General features: G+C 41.1%; 1 protein-coding gene across 2 annotated transcripts in view; it reads left to right on the top strand.

Moving 5' to 3' along the window:
• The window catches only part of FBXL17 (F-box and leucine rich repeat protein 17), a 390,787-nt gene that overhangs the window by 323,781 nt on the left and 51,040 nt on the right, over positions 1 to 15,966 (top strand). The window lies entirely within an intron of this gene.

The raw sequence follows: 15,966 nt of genomic DNA on the forward strand, positions 1-15,966 counted from the left end.
GATTGATTTTCTAAGTAGAGAATCAATAATGTCTATTCAGTGACTGATGAAAGTGTAAGGAAAATATCAAGAGAGGAGGTTCTAACTTGAGAACAGTGACAGTAAAGTCGATAATGTGAGCTGAGCTGATTCGGCACGTAGCTCTTACCTGTAGATAAAATAGCCTTACGGAGAAACAGCCTAATTTCGGAGAGGATATTTCTCTGAGATTTGAATTTAAATAGGGCTAATTTCACGCTTGGCACCGATCGAGCACTTGGGAAATGAGCTCTGTGCAAGCAGGAGAGCATTTCTCCAAATACACATATCACCGACTCTACCTCAGGAAACTGATTGTTACAGAGAATCTCAATTGGTGACATTCCTTCGGTCCCAGTTCCTCTCTCTCATTTGCAAGTGTCCATTCCCCCTCACGCATTAAGTTCCCACTCTGGAGCAAGGCCCAAGTGAGTCCATCTCTCCCCAGCCTCAGCCATAAGCCTGATTCCCCACAGCACTCATCTCTACGAATTATTCATTTATGTTAATGCCAGTCTCCCCGTCTAGACTGTAAGCTCGTCCTGGGTGGGGAATGGGTCTACCGACTCTGGTGAACTCTCCCAACTGCTCAGTACAGTGTCCTGCGCACAGTAAGTGCTCAGTAAATACTGGGGATTCTGCCTGAGGCTGGAGGTGCCATTGCTACTAGGGGATATCCTTGGTACAGGGGATTATTGTCCAGGGGGGCTGCATGCAGAGTCACACTACCTACCCCTCCAGTGAACAAGGCCCCACAGTAATAGCAGCCTCTCCCCAAGGGAGCCTGGTTGCTGGCTGAGACAGGGAAGAGACCACCTGGGCTGCATGTCTGTCCCTCCTCCCGCTTCTCCTCTCTGCCAGATATCCTGTGTGGGTCTCCCAGGGCCTAATAGAGGGTCCTTTGTGACTTGTCTGCCCTGGTCTATACATTTGATTTTTCTAGCAAACCTCACACCTACTACCATAACAGAGTTTGCACATATTTCAATCTCCCAAACAGAAAAATTGGGAAGGTAAGAAATGGGAGAGAACTTAAAATATCTGATAGGGTCATAGTTTACCTTGGAACGCTCAACGTGTAGAGCTGCGGTGTTCACTAACAGAGCGGGTAGCTAAAGTACTTAAATAAGGTTCTGTTTTCTTCAGCTCACAGTGCTAGTATTTCTGGAACTTTTTTTTTTTATGTTATTTGTTAAGTGCTTACTATGTGCCAGGCACTGTACTTAAGCGCTGGGGTAGATACAGGCTAATCAGGTTGGACACGGCCCATGTCCCACATGGGGCTCAGAATAATAATCCTCATTGTAGAGATGAGGTAACTGAGGCACGAGAAGTTGAGTGACTTGCCCAGGGTCACACAGCAGCAAGTGGTGGAACAGGGATTAGAACCCAAGCCTTCTCGCTCCCAAACCCGTTGTCTTTCCCCTAAGTCACGCTGCTTCCCAAACTTCTCTTCCTTTCCCTACCTTGATACTCCACCCCTTCTCTTTACTTCCAGCCCCTCCTCTATGTTCAGTTCCCTCCAACAGAAAAATAAGCACCCTGGCTTTCACCCACAAACAAAAGTAAACCTCAAGCTTTGCACTGATTTATATGAAGAAGTCATTGCATCTGGTACCAATATTTTGTTCAGGCTCGGAAAGATTTGGAAATATAAAGCACTGAGATTGCAGTTTCCATGCGTCCATCCTTTCAGGTTCCTTTCAAACTTAAAGGAGGTGGTGTTTATTGAGAAAAAATTCATGTTCAATTTGATTTTTTTTTAAATTGTCTTTGCCTCTTAAAAGTCTCTTCACCATATGCTCAAGAAAATCAGTTCAGTGGTTTGAGATACGATTATGCTGCTAAAGCAAATCAAATTTGTTTTATTTAATATAAGCTGGGGTTGAGAATTCAGTAGACAACAGTCAGCACTTTATTTCCAACAGTGTAATGGAATTGCATATAATGAACCAAGTAGAAAAGATCACTTTCCCACTTGTCCCAGAAATTCCACCTGTTGCAGACCACATGGAGATCCAGTTAAAGATATCCAACCACAGTGCTTTCATAGAGAATTTCAAGACACGTACAGCCAATAAATAAAGTGCTTAATGTCAACTACTATATTAATGCAATATAATATCCGAGTTCAGAATTTATAATGTGCAAATCAGAATATTCAAAAGTTGAAGTTACCATAAAACCAACAATGAACCGTCTATGCATAGACATGTATATTGTATGTTTTATGTATAACATTTAAATTTATGCTTTTAATATCAGTGAAATATAAGCTCAGTGGTTCAGATGCATTGCACTGGATTCGTACCTCTGAAGTTCTAGAGTTTAGATGGTCCTTAAAATTTTCATAAAAATGAGATATTTCACTGGGGATTCCATCTACCAACATTTAAACATTAACATGAGGTGTTTTTGTAAGTGTGATTAGCAGTAATGAAAAAAGAACACTCAAACATTGTAATACTTAAATTAGACGGTTCAGGGCTCTGCCCATAGTAAGTGCTCAAATGATTGATTGAATGAGAAATAATTTTTTCTTCAGTCATTTCTGACGGGAGAGCACCGAATTACAACTACAGTCCAAGTAGAACATTAACATTCAGGACCTCAAAACTGTTGGCATAGGTGCACAAATTTCAGTTTTCAAAACGCAAATAAAATCTGCCATGGTTGAGGGAGGAGGCACTAATTGGTTTTGATTGTGTTCCTAATCACTGCCACTGCTAGTATAACCGGGTCATTTAATGGGACCTACAAACGTAAGGCCTTTAGTCCTTTCAATAATGGGCATAAACTTAGGCTGTCCTGTGACTAGAGGCCATATCTAGGTAGCCTGGCAGTGACTGATCCTCGTCACATAGCAAGCCTGACCAGAAATTAATCAGGGAAGACTTCCTGGAGAAGGCAGGATTTCAGAAGAGCTTTGAGGAATTGAAAGGGAGAGAGTTCCAGACAGGAGAAAGTGCAGAAACAAGGGGTCGGGGGCAGATGAACTGAGAATGAGGTTGATTTGGAGGGTTAGCTTGGGGGGATCTAGATGCATGAGCTAGAATGTAGTGGTAATAAGTGGATAAGAGGTAGAGAGGGAGAGAGAGAGAGAGAGAGAGAGAGAGAGAGCTGATGGAGGGCCTTAAAGCCAATAGTCAGGAATTGCAGCTTGATATAGAGAGGAATAAGTAACCATTGGAGGTTTTGGGTGGGGAGAGGTATGCTGAATGAGGTTTTGGAATAAACGACTTGGGCGGCACAGTGAATTTGGACTGGAAGCGACTGGAGGTAGGGAGACCAGTTTAAGGAGGCTGATACAGTCACGCATCTGAGCCCACCCTGGGACTGTGACTGGCTGCAGGAAGAGCTACAGCATAGAGGTCCACTGGCTTTTCATTTCGAGCATGAAAGTAGAGCATTGAGGAGATGGGAGCATAAAGAAGTGGAGGGAAAAGGAGGGAATGGAAGAGGGAAAGGAGGGAATGGAAGAGGGAAGACAAGACAGGAAAGAAGAGGAAAGAAAAGGTGTCTAAGGAGGAGTATCTCCTTCTCCACCATCTCACTCCTGGTTCTCACCAGGCACTGGCATTGGATGCAAGCAGTTGCTTTCAGCCACACCTGGTAGCTCTCTGACCGCTTGGCTCATCCCTTCTCAATTGCACTCCCCACAGATCCATGCAAAGCAGCACGTCCTAAGGGAAAGAGTAAAGGCCTGGGAGTCAGCGCATCTGGGTTCTAATTAAACCCGGGTCCTGGCTTCTAATACCTGCTCTGCCAATTGCTGGCTGTGTGACCTTGGGCAAGTCACTTGACTTCTCTGTGCCTCAGTTACCACATCTGTAAAATGGGGATTAAGACTGTGAGCCCCAATGGAGACAGAGTGTGTCCAACATAATTAGCTTGTGTCTACCCCAGCGCATAGTACAGTCCTGGAAAGTATGGAAGAACTTTTTGTGAGGGATAGCATAATGGTAGGGCTTGGTACATCAGAGTCCAAAAATGGTGTCTCCCTACTTTCCATTACCCAAAAATTTAAGATAGAAAGCAGTAGGTATAATATTTACTCAACATTGAAGTACTGATTGAGCCCCACCTGGGACAGGGGCCGTGTCCAATCTGCTTATCTTGAATCTACAACGGTGCTTAGTACCAAAATGATTAAGCTCTTAATCTGCTTACCTGGAATGAAAATTCATCCTCATTGAAGTGGATATTTCAAAAAAATTAATAGTCCAAATTAATCAACACTTAGCAGTTAAACTGCAGAGTTTGAAACTCCCATAGTAGGCCAAAAGAGTTAATGCAATTTCCAAAAATGCAGAACCCAAGAGAATAGCTTAGTCCCTGGGAGAATCTGGTTCATAATAACTAAAGGTCAGAGTTGCAAAATGGGATTTTATCATTGTTGATTTGATTTCCCCATAAACAATAAGAAAAGATGATATATTTTAAAGCAATTAAGTCTTTCTTTCAGGTTAGTTTGGCTGATTTGAAGAAGTCCAACTAAAAACAACTAATCTTCCATGGCATTAATTAGTAGGAGAAGGGGAGAAACATTTGAGAGAGGCAAGGAAATGTAGATTATCTCGATTTCAGAAATGAAAGAAGTCATTTAAAAATGCCGCCTTTAAAGTCTGTTTAGATTTTTTTCTTTTCAATATTGACGGTAGATTGTCTTTTTCACTGCTAATGTCAAATCCTTTAAAGGCAGAGAGAGATTTCACCTTTCATTGCCTTGCGTTATATCCCCTCCACTGAACTTGGTAGAGAAAAGTAAACTATAAAAAAACAGATCATGCAACAGTGGCCGTACACCATTCACTTGTGAACAGCCAAGGAGATTTGGGGGTGTCTGTTTATAACCGAGGAATTATGCCTGAGCGTGGAAGCATTCCTTCAGAGATGTTAGTAGGGTATTTTTTTTTTTTAAAAAAAAAAAAAGCAGGGCAGCACATTTTCTACAACCATCTGCATGCAGTTACAATGATTACTGCATAATTGTAAGTAGGCACACTGCTAAATGAAGTATGAAAGCACCTCAGTCATTGTAAGATTAGGAATACATGCTTTTCACTCTTTTTGTGGTAATAAGATATTGAGTAAATAGTACGCCTGTTAGTGCAATGGCTCCCTTTTCTCAAACTCGGCACTTTCCACCCAATTGCTGTAGCCATGTTCTGAAACTACTTCCTGGTCAGCGGAATCCAAAATGATTCCAGAAATATATCTTTCTTGAATCTGGGGCTCTAAATTCATTTATTGGCCATAGTGCCCATTAAAGAAGTAAGGTTAGTAAAAACGTAAAATAGCGGCGGACCACATGGTAATGAAATCTTTTCATAGGAGGAACCAGTGGGGCCTTCTTTGGAAATCAATCAAATGGGCCTCTTGCCTGCTGAACCAAATCATAAACCCAACTATGTTAAGAAAATAAAGGTTTTAAAGAATAAATGATTCAGAACTTAGGGTGTGACGGATTGCTACTGTACACTCATTTCCCTGCAAAGCTAGTCAAAGACTTCCATTCTGCCTCCCTTTTAATCTTGGTGAAAAGCCATTCCTCAGAGCTTAAACATGCTCCATAGGAGTCCGGTTTTCCCTTTATTTGCTTCTACATGTTTTTTCTCTTCACCAGATTTTATGATACATCCAGGTTTCCTCCACCAGTGGTCAAAGAGAAACCGTATTTTCTCACCCTTATTATTATTTAGAATTTCTTTTGTAATGGATGAGAGAGCATATCTCAGGACTGCTTTTCCCAGGACATCACTAACTTTTTTTTTAATGCCTCTGCAGGCATTCAGAATTTAATGCTTTGAAAATGAAATGTCTATCCCTAAAAAAGTGTGTGTTTTATATTTAAATTCCATCCAAGGTCAGTAAAAGAGCAGGTGGAGGAAAAAGAAAAAGAATAATTCATAGCATTATATAAAAATGATGGTAGGTCTTGCATCCTAGCAGTGACATGCTCTGACAAAGCATTTTCCTTTCCCTTCATTCCTACTATGGGGTCTCTTAGAACACAAATAGGGAATAGCAGTGCACTAAAAATGAACTTTAGGAAAGAAGATAAAAGACCGATTAGAACCGAAATTCATAAACTCTATATATTTGAAATCGAGATCAATTTAAAAAGAGGATGTGGGAAAGTAGTCACTTGTGTAGCTCTTTTTCCTAATGAATCATAAAATGCTCTGCAGACAACCAATTGATCAGGTAGTGACAGGACATGTTTTAGTGTAACTCTGCATGTCTACTCTTCCACTCTGTGAGAGGAAAAAGGAAACTCCTAAGTAAGTTAGGCCGCTGATGTGAGTTCTGCATAGTTTTCTCCTTTCCTGTGCCATCATTGTGTGTGTGTCAGGAGCTGGGGAGGGAGACCTGGAGGTATGACATAGCTCCCTAAAATTCCAGCAGTGCCACTTCCAGTGTGGCAGCCAGCACTGTGGGGGAACCCCAGGATTTCCAACCTAGGAAGCAAAAGATAAATCTTGCTCTTCTCTGGTTACCTTTGCCTCTGAGCTCACCACCTATGGAGGTGCTGAGGGGGACATTGACTGGGGGCTCTTTTTACCACCCCATTCTAGAGTTTTTGAAAAGTCAGATACCTCCCAGCCCCACAGCACTTAAGTACATATCTGTAATTTATTCATTTATTTATATTAATGCCCATCTCCCCCTCTAGACTGTGAGCATATGGTGGGCAGGGAATGTGTCTGTTATGTTGTTGTATTATGCTCTCCCAAGGGCTTAGTAAGTGCTCTTCACACAAGCAATCAATAAATACAGTTGACTGACTTCCTATTTTCATCCAAGTTCAAGAGTGAAAATTGGGGAAAAATGTTAATTATGCTTTTCTAAACCTGGGAAATATCATGTAGAAATGAATTGAAATTGATAATTAAGGTATACTGCGTTGTGGTTACTGCTCCTCTGATTTTCAGTAGACGTAGTAAGTGTAGCCTGCTGTTAGGCTACAGAGTGAATTCCTGAATCAACTAATCATTCATATTAAAAAATACTTCGAGGGGGGAAAATGTTTAATTTTCATTCATTCCACAGTTTAAAAAATGTATTTCAAAAAACTATATTAGGCTTCATTTACTCATTCAAGAAGCAGCATGGCATAGTGCTTAGGGCGTGAGCCTGGGAGTCAGAGGACCTGAGTTCTAATCCCAACTCTGCCACCTGTCTGCTGTGTGACCTTGGGCAAGACACCTAACTTCACTGAGCCTTAGTGTCTTCATCTGTATTTTGGCTCCATGGGCCGTTTATCACATTGTTTAAGTGGTTCTGGGCTAAACACTAATGAGGGAAGTGAGAGGAAAAGGGAACTCTGAACCAGCTGCAGATACAGTTAGGAACCTCCACATGTCACTGACCTGAGGGTCACAATGTGCTGCAAGGTCATTTCCTGCATTAGCAGCTGGGACTGAGCAAAGCAGGAGCTGCCCAGTGGGTAGGTGGCTGGAATAAACCCCAAGGGGGTGATTAAATTGTGTGGCTGGCTGGTTCCAGCCCACAGGTTGCCTTTAGCCTGCCCCTGCTCTAGCCATCCCCCTTCAGCTCCCCCCCGCCCCACCCGTGCCCACTCTAAAAAAAAAAAGCTTGCCCAGGGGACCCTTACATCAGTAGCCCATCTAGCAGGGACCAGTATCCTAGCCCTGCCTGTATATCTCATATTTTCTCCAAGTTTGTACTTACTGGTCTGCTAGGGAGGTTTTTGCCCTGTAGATTTTTCTCTCCTTCCCTTCTGGGATACAGGGTTTTGAGCACAGAAAAGGGGGGAAATTAGGATTAAGGGAATGGTTAGAGATAATTAATAAATGATAAATATTTGGCATTTAAGTGTTATCATTTGGCAGAAGAAGAAGTATGAAAATTCTGCCTAAACTAGGCTGGAAGAAAATCATCCAAAACATAGAGCTAGTCCACATTTCTGTTTCCAAAGGACACTGCTGGTCACTGCTTGTAGTGCTTTATTTGAGACTTAACCATACTGCTGTTATAAGAAATAGATGAAGACAGAAATATAGCATCTCAGGGCAGCAGAATGCATATATTGACCTGAATATGCAATGAAGAGAGTCATTATGCATCAAGCTTTATTATTATTATTAATAATAATAATAATAATAATGGTATTTGTTAAGCGTTTACTATGAGCCAGGTACTGTACAAAGCAAATCGGGTTGTACACAGTCCCTGTCCCACATGGGGCTCACAGTCTTAATCCCCATTTTACAGATGAGGTAACTGAGACACAGAGAAGTGAAGTGACTTGCCCAAAGTCACAGAGAAGGCAGGTTGCGGAGCCAAGATTAGGACACGTACTCTGATTCCCAGGCCTGTGCACTTTCCACTAGATCACACTGTATCTCAAATTTTGCTTTACATCTAAAGGAAGAAGAAAGTCAAGAAGGGACAGGGATGAAGTGTCAATCACAGAGACTCCAGGGTCCATCAGGAGACAAGCACACAGGCGTAATGCCACCAACAAAATAAATCCACCTCAACCACTAAGAATCTGTGGCTTTCCACTGAATCCTACATTCATTCAATAGTATTTATTGAGCGCTTACTATGTGCAGAGCACTGTACTAAGCGCTTGGAAAGAACAAGTCGGCAACAGATAGAGACAGTCCCTGCCGTTTGCCAGGCTTACGGTCTAATCAGGGGAGACGGACAGGCAAGAACAATGGCAATAAATAGAGTCAAGGGGAAGAACATCTCGTAAAAACAATGGCAACTAAATAGAATCAAGCCGATGTACATTTCATTAACAAAATAAATAGGGTAATGAAAATATATACAGTTGAGCGGACGAGTACAGTGCTGAGGGGATGGGAAGGGAGAGGGGGAGGAGCAGAGGGAAATGGGAAAAGAGGGTTAAGCTGCCGAGAGGTGCGGGGGGGGGGGGGGGGCGGTAGAGGGAGTAGAGGGAGAAGAGTGGTAACACCCTCTGCTGTAGATATCTACCATCAAAAGCTTTTATCATTAAGAAACAGATAAAGAGTTTTGAGACTCTTTTTGGGGGAGGGGGAGAGGGGTAAAATCGTCATTTGTTTTACCCTATGTAAACGCCACCAATCACTAAACTAGGATTAGAATTAACTAGCCATGAAATTAGTTCATACCCACAGCCAAAGAAAATCAGGCAGCAGACCTAAAATGAATTGGTTAGATTTTGCCTCTCCTTTTAATTACTTTCTAATGAATTTATCAAAGGACGCTGTATTTCGAACATGTGAGCTAGCAGAGGAGATTGTGTTCATTTAGTGATATGAGAAAAAAGAGCAAGGGGGAGGTGGACAGGCAAGAAAGAACAACCTTAGGTGACATTATTAAATATGGATGAGTCCCATGTAGATTTTGGCCACATGTGCACAGAATCAGGAATATTTTCTTAGGAGGCTTTTTTTTTGGGTAAAATGTGTTAGGGGCCCAAATTGATAGGATGAAAGGCCAGTACCACCCTCAGGGCAAATTTGGTTTAGATGAGATTGCATTATGTATCTAGGTTTGGAGCCAACTATCCCCAAGTCCCTGTATGCCTTGGGTATCCTGACATCAGCATTTCTACCTGACAGAATTATATTTTCTTTTGGGAGATTTTCACATCTAAAGTCAAAGCTCGAATCACCCACTTCCATCCAAACAGATGGAAGGCTCTGGTTGGTCAGTGGCAGACTCCAATTATAGAGGGATAATGCAGTCTAGTGGAAAGAGCATGGGCTTGGGAGTCAGAGGACCTTGGTTCTAATCCTGACTCCATCATGTGGCTGCTATGTGACTTTGGGTAAGTCACTTCACTACGCTATGCCTCAGTTACATCACCTGTAAAATGGGGATCCAGTACCTATTCCCCCTCCTTCATAGATTGTGAGCCTTGTGTGGGACAGTGACTTTGCATGACCGGATTATCTTGTATGCTCCTCAGTGCTTAGAAGAGTGCTTGACCCATAGTAAGCGCTTATCACATACTGCAGTTATCGTTGTTATTATGATTTCCAACTGGTCAGAATCCATCTCCAAATAATAAACCTTCACTGAACATTAGAAAATTATCTCCAACTAGAAACCCTCATCTGTAAAATGGGGATAAAGATTAAGAGCCCTATATGGAACAGGGACTTTGTCTCTGTGTCCAACCTGATTTCCATGTATCTTCCCTAGCGTTTAATACAGTGTCTGGTACATAATAAGTGTTTAACAAATACCATTTTAAAAAAAAGTTCTCCATTGCCCCAACTCAGTCAGAGATGGTCTTTATTCTGACAGTGACAGTCTCTAATGAGACGGTCACCAAGGTCTGATCAGAGGGCCCTCTCAAACACAGGCCATGTAGTAAGGACACAGACTCATCTTTTTCTCATCTTTTTCTACCACCCATTCCAATCCCCCTTGAAATTTTTGCATCTATGCCTCATTGCCAAAATCCCAATGCAAGTGTTCCTAAGTACCTTTCTTTCCTACAGGCAAACACAAGTCCCATAAAAACCTGTTTTGCTTCAGGATCTGGTCTTGTGACACCTCACCCCAGTCTCCAGCTGAGGCAACTTTGCTGGATTCCAGAGGGCCAGTTTTCCCTTTGGAATAATTAGTCACTGTAGCACCATTGCTAGAGTCTTTAAAGGGTTGAAAGCATCTCACAACTCTCTCTGTCCAGCAGAAAATTCTGTCTCCAAATCCCATCAGCCACTCTGCCCAAAGCTACAGAGTTCCCCTCCTCACTCCCTGCAGTATTCTCATTCAAAATTAATCATATTTATTGAACACTTACTGTGTGCAGAGCACTGTACTAAGCACTTGGGAGAGTACAATATAATAAGCCCAGTATTGGGAAGCAGGCTGGCAGGTGGGTGTAAAACTTCCTAGTCTTTGCCAGTTCAATATTTTGGCACCCTAATGTGTTGAATTAAAACCAAAAGGCAGTGGTATCAAATCTCTTCATGTTAGCTGCCTTACCGTCATTTAGTGGGATGAATTTAGTGCCTGCTGTATCGAGGACACTTATTGGGCTGTTGGTGAAGTATAAGATCCAAGCCAGATGTTAATTCTGTTATGAAGCACACAAATTCTATTCACTTCAGTGTACTGTTAAGGTATCCCATCATTTTATGGGGAATTATTCTGATCCAGAGATTTGAAGAAACTCAAAAACTTTGAATTAACAATCCTATTTTTAAGTAGAGCTTCACTCATGACCAAAAGCTAGAGTAATGAATTAGGTTTAAAACTGATAGCAAAGGAAAAGAAATGGTAAAGAAGCAGGATTTAAGGCACTGAGAAACATGCTTCAAAAATGTTTTTTTCCCCCAAGCATTTTTTAAAAAGCCTAAAAAGTTGTGTGTAGGTTATTGGAAGGTATTTCAATATACCTTTAAATAGTTCTGTTGTTAAAAGATGATTTCATTATGAAATATCTATACTAAAAATCAATTTGCTTTTACTTGTTGCTAAATTTTCCTGGAATAGACAATATGTGTCCTTGAATCTCCACCTGACACGGTCAAAAGCTCTTTTTCTATATTGTAGCATAATCAAAATCTGCAAAGAGGGTTAAATCATTCTATTTCACATATCATTATCTTCTTACCTCTGCCGCCGTGGATGACTAGGCTGCTGTTTATGCCTTGGAAATTTTTTGGATGCTCAAATTGTTCTTGAAAAAGTGTAGCTAGGTGGTTTGCTAAATGTGAATCACAGGACCTTCACAATTGCCATAAAGCTGAAGGAGGGCTCTTCAAATCTTTTGGGAACTGATTTATTTCCCCTCCTTTGTGGACCCAGAATTCCTAAATTAAGAAGACGGCTCAGAACTTTGAAATGCAGTGTGGATGTAGATTACATTTTTCCTCTTATACTTACAAAATTGTTTCTTGATGTGCTTCATACACAACTTCTTGCCACTGTTTTATGATCCCTGCCACTGCATTTTGAAGGGATGACTTCTTGAAGTCACTTTCTGCCAGTTCACCCCCAAATAAATGGAACATTTTGTGCTATTCAGATCCTCCACTAAATTTTATGAAATTGTTACTGGAGTATATGTTTTTGACATAGAGCTTTTAATTTAAAGGTTATCCTTCTTGTCATTTTGGAGCTGCAATTTAGACAATTCTAAACTAATAGAATAGATATTGGAAATATCAAAAAGAAATCATTAACCCTCAATACTAAAACACAAGTTTCATTCTGGAGGAAAAGGATTTTTTTTCCTGGAATAGCTTCCTTGAAAAGAACTGGGCTACGTAGTGAGCTCGCAATTTCTCATTATGTGAGTTTCTTCAAGGGGTTTCCATTTAAACCTTTCTGTTAGGGTTTCTTGGGCCCCCATAAAAAGAAAATCAGTCAGTCAATCTTTGTTATTTATTGAGTACTCACTGTTAGGCAGAGCCATGTACTTGGCTTGGGAGAGTACAATACTATAGAGTTAGTAGACATGATCCCCGTAGTCAAAGAGCTTGCAATCTACTGAGGGAGACAGACATTAAAATAAATTACAATTAGGGGAAGCAGGAGAGGACTAAGTGCTATGGGGCTGGGGAGGTGAGGTGAGTATCAAAGAGCTGAAGGGATACAGACCCAAGTGCATATGTGATGCAGAAGGGAGGGAGAATAAAATGGGGAAATGAGAGGCTATTCAGGAAAGGCTGATTTGGGAAGATATGATTTTAGTCTAGACCATAAAGGCTCGCCATCTGTGGAACCTAAACCATGGCCTCCTAATAACATTTATTCAGCTAGATTAGCTAGGTTTTGTATTATAGGGTTTCCTTTCCACATTGAGATGGATCACTTTTATAGTACATTTACATTTGTATTCATCGATGAGATGGCAAACTCTTCGAGGCCCGGGAAGTTGTCTTCTACTTTTCTACTTTCCCATGAACTTATTAGAGTGCTCTGTACACAACAGACAATAAATACTGTTGATGATGATGGGTCGGAGTGCTTTATGAGGATTAGAAACTGAGAATCTGATTCTAACTTATATACTCAGATGTTAATTTACCACATAGGTTGATGTCTTTGCCTCAATTGCCCTAATTGTGAAATAGTAACAGCACTGACCCTTTTCAGAATTTTAAGTAATAAAATATTGCAAAACATTTGTGAAGTGTAATACTTTCACAGTCATTTTATAACCCACATTCATTTTTTCTTATTCTTTGCCCTGAATGTTTATTTCACTTTGTTTTTCTTTTTTAATGGAACTTTCCTTCTGATTTTACAAGCAGCCCAGTCCTGCCTGGTAGATAAATTATTCTTTGGTAAATTAGGCACTTTGGGAGACATATTAAGTCTTTCTGGCTACAGAGTATCAGTTGCTATTGCCATGGAGGGGAAAGTACTATATCGCCCTACTGTGAACATTGCCATTTTCTTCAAGAGACTAGATGTGAATGCCAAGGTAAATCAATGAGATTTTGCTACAAGAAATTTGAAATTCTGTATCTAATATTTTTGGTGGCAGCAAGGGAGTAAATTCGTTAGAACACATTTCCAGGACATTATGAAGCAGCATGACCTAGTGGATAGAGCATGGGCCTGGGAGTTGAGGACCTGGGTTCTAATCCCAGCTCCACCACCCACCTGCTGTGTAACCTTGGACAAGTCACTTAGCTTCTCTGTGCCTCAGTTACCTCATCTTTAAAATAGGGATTAAAACTGTGAGCCACGTGTGGGAAAGGGATTGTGTCTAACCTAATTATCTTGTATCTACCCCAGGACTTAAGTTGGAAGACCAAGTCCATCGTAATAATAATGATATTTGTTAAGTGAGTCCCATGTGGGACAGGGACTGTGTCCAACCTGATTAACTTGTATCTACCCCAGTGCTTAGAACAATACTTGACAAGTATTAAGTATTGAGTTAAGTGCTTAACAAGTAACATTATTATTATTTGTTTAATAGGTACCTAAATTAGGCTGGGTTTTTTTAAAAACAACATTACTATGTAGTCTCAGGTTTTCAAAATATGTGTTTTCACTACGTGTATTTGGATAGAACACGACTGTATAATTAAGGAATTTTCTCCTGGTGATGTGGGTTTGTCTGGATAGAGCATGATGGAAAGCTGATCCATGCACTTATATTCTGCCTTTACTACTGCATCATCCTCACTGACTTCCCTACCTCCTGTCTCTCCTCATTCCAGTCCTTACTTCACTCTGCCGACCGGATCATTTTTCTCAAAAAAACCCCACATTTTTTCCTCATCGGTCGCCCATCCACCTCTGCATCAGACAGAAACTCCTTACCCTTGCCCTAAAGCACTCAATCACTCACCCCCGCCTACCTTACCGCACTGATTCCCCTACTACAACCCAGCCCATGCTCCTCCAACACCAACCTACTCATTGTACCTTGATCTTGTGTACCTTGCTACCGACCCCTTGCTCACGTCCTCCCTCTAGCCTGGAATTCCCTCCCCCTTCATATCCTACAGGTAACCACTTTCCCCACCTTCTAAAACCTCCTCAAATCACATCTTCTCCTAGAGGCTTTTCCTGACTAAGCTCTCATTTCCCCTATTCACCCTCCCTTCTGTATCACCTATACACTTGGATCTTTATCCTTTAAGCCTAGAGTTAGACTGGCTGGCCCTCTCAGTAGTTCATTGATGCATCCTGGTTCTCCTTTTGCTGCCCCCTACTCTTTTCCAGTCAAGGTTGCCATGGTGAAGATCTGCAGTTCCGTGACCATCCATACTGAATTAACTGATTCCATTACCTATGTCAGGCTGGTTTGGGTACTCAGAGCCAGCCCTGTACTTCGTTGTATTTATTGAGCAGTTACTACGTGCAGAGCACTGTACTAAGCGCTTGGGAGAGAATAGAACAGACACATTTTCTGCCAGTTAACCCAACAATATATGGAGATGTATGGGTGTGGGTCATCATCCAGTTGAGCTTGCAGTCGTGCATATTAGCACCCTCTCCAATACCACCGCTCTCCTGGGCCATTGCCCTCAAGTGTCATGTACATATAAGTACAACTAATAAAGACAGTGGGTTTGGAACTGTCAACCCTCCGGGGTATGTATGTGAATCGTTTTTAGTACAAATAGTAGAAGCTTCGTAGTACTCAAAGAAAAATTTACGAAAATATTACAATGCAAATCCCAAACCCTCTTTTTTGAGTAGTATTCCATATAGGGTACACACTGCTCCTGCTGAATTTGTAAAATCAAGGAATGTGATAGTTTAAAAAATATCTTTCTCATCTGCATTTGGATGTGCCCATATCCTGAAACATCATAGTGTAGGCTATTTTTTTAAAACTAGGATAAAGAAAACTAGACTCTAAGCTTGTGGGCAGGGAACATGTCTAGCAACTCTGTTGTACTCTCCCAAGTGCTTAGTGCTGTGCACACAGTAAGCTTTCAATAAATAGCATGTGATTAATAAACAAGAAAGCAAATCCTACTTAGATTTCAGATGTATGGAATTGCAAAGCATCATGGAAGGTTGTTCTGACATGGCGACTCAGAGTTTCTAGTGGAACTCTGCAGCAATTTTCCTGGCTTTTAAGGCACAGCAAAAACTTTCAGTAGTGACAGATTATACTGCGGAGACCTCTTAAACACTTAGCCTTGGTGAACATTAAATCTATCTCTTCAACAGGTTTATTGCTGAATTAGGCACTTGTTTGAGAAAGATTCACTCTGCCTTTGGCACTGATGTTAAATTTGGTTCCTGTTAGATTTATAAAAGGTGATATTCTTAACTGATTCAATTTTCTTAAAAAGTTCACTTCAGATTTGGGGATGGGGATTTTTTTTTTATTCCAGTCACAATCAGAGCTACATTGTCCTTTATGGTTGATGTTCGGTTATGGCATTTTCTCTCCTTGGTGAATAAGGAATGTTTTGAATCATATTCTCCCAGGACCCATATTACTCCCTAACTTCAGGTCTAGCATCTTTGGCCACCCCAAAACTAAAGTTT

The sequence above is a fragment of the Ornithorhynchus anatinus genome, chromosome X3, assembly GCF_004115215.2.
Source record: "Ornithorhynchus anatinus isolate Pmale09 chromosome X3, mOrnAna1.pri.v4, whole genome shotgun sequence".
Lineage (NCBI taxonomy): Eukaryota > Metazoa > Chordata > Mammalia > Monotremata > Ornithorhynchidae > Ornithorhynchus > Ornithorhynchus anatinus.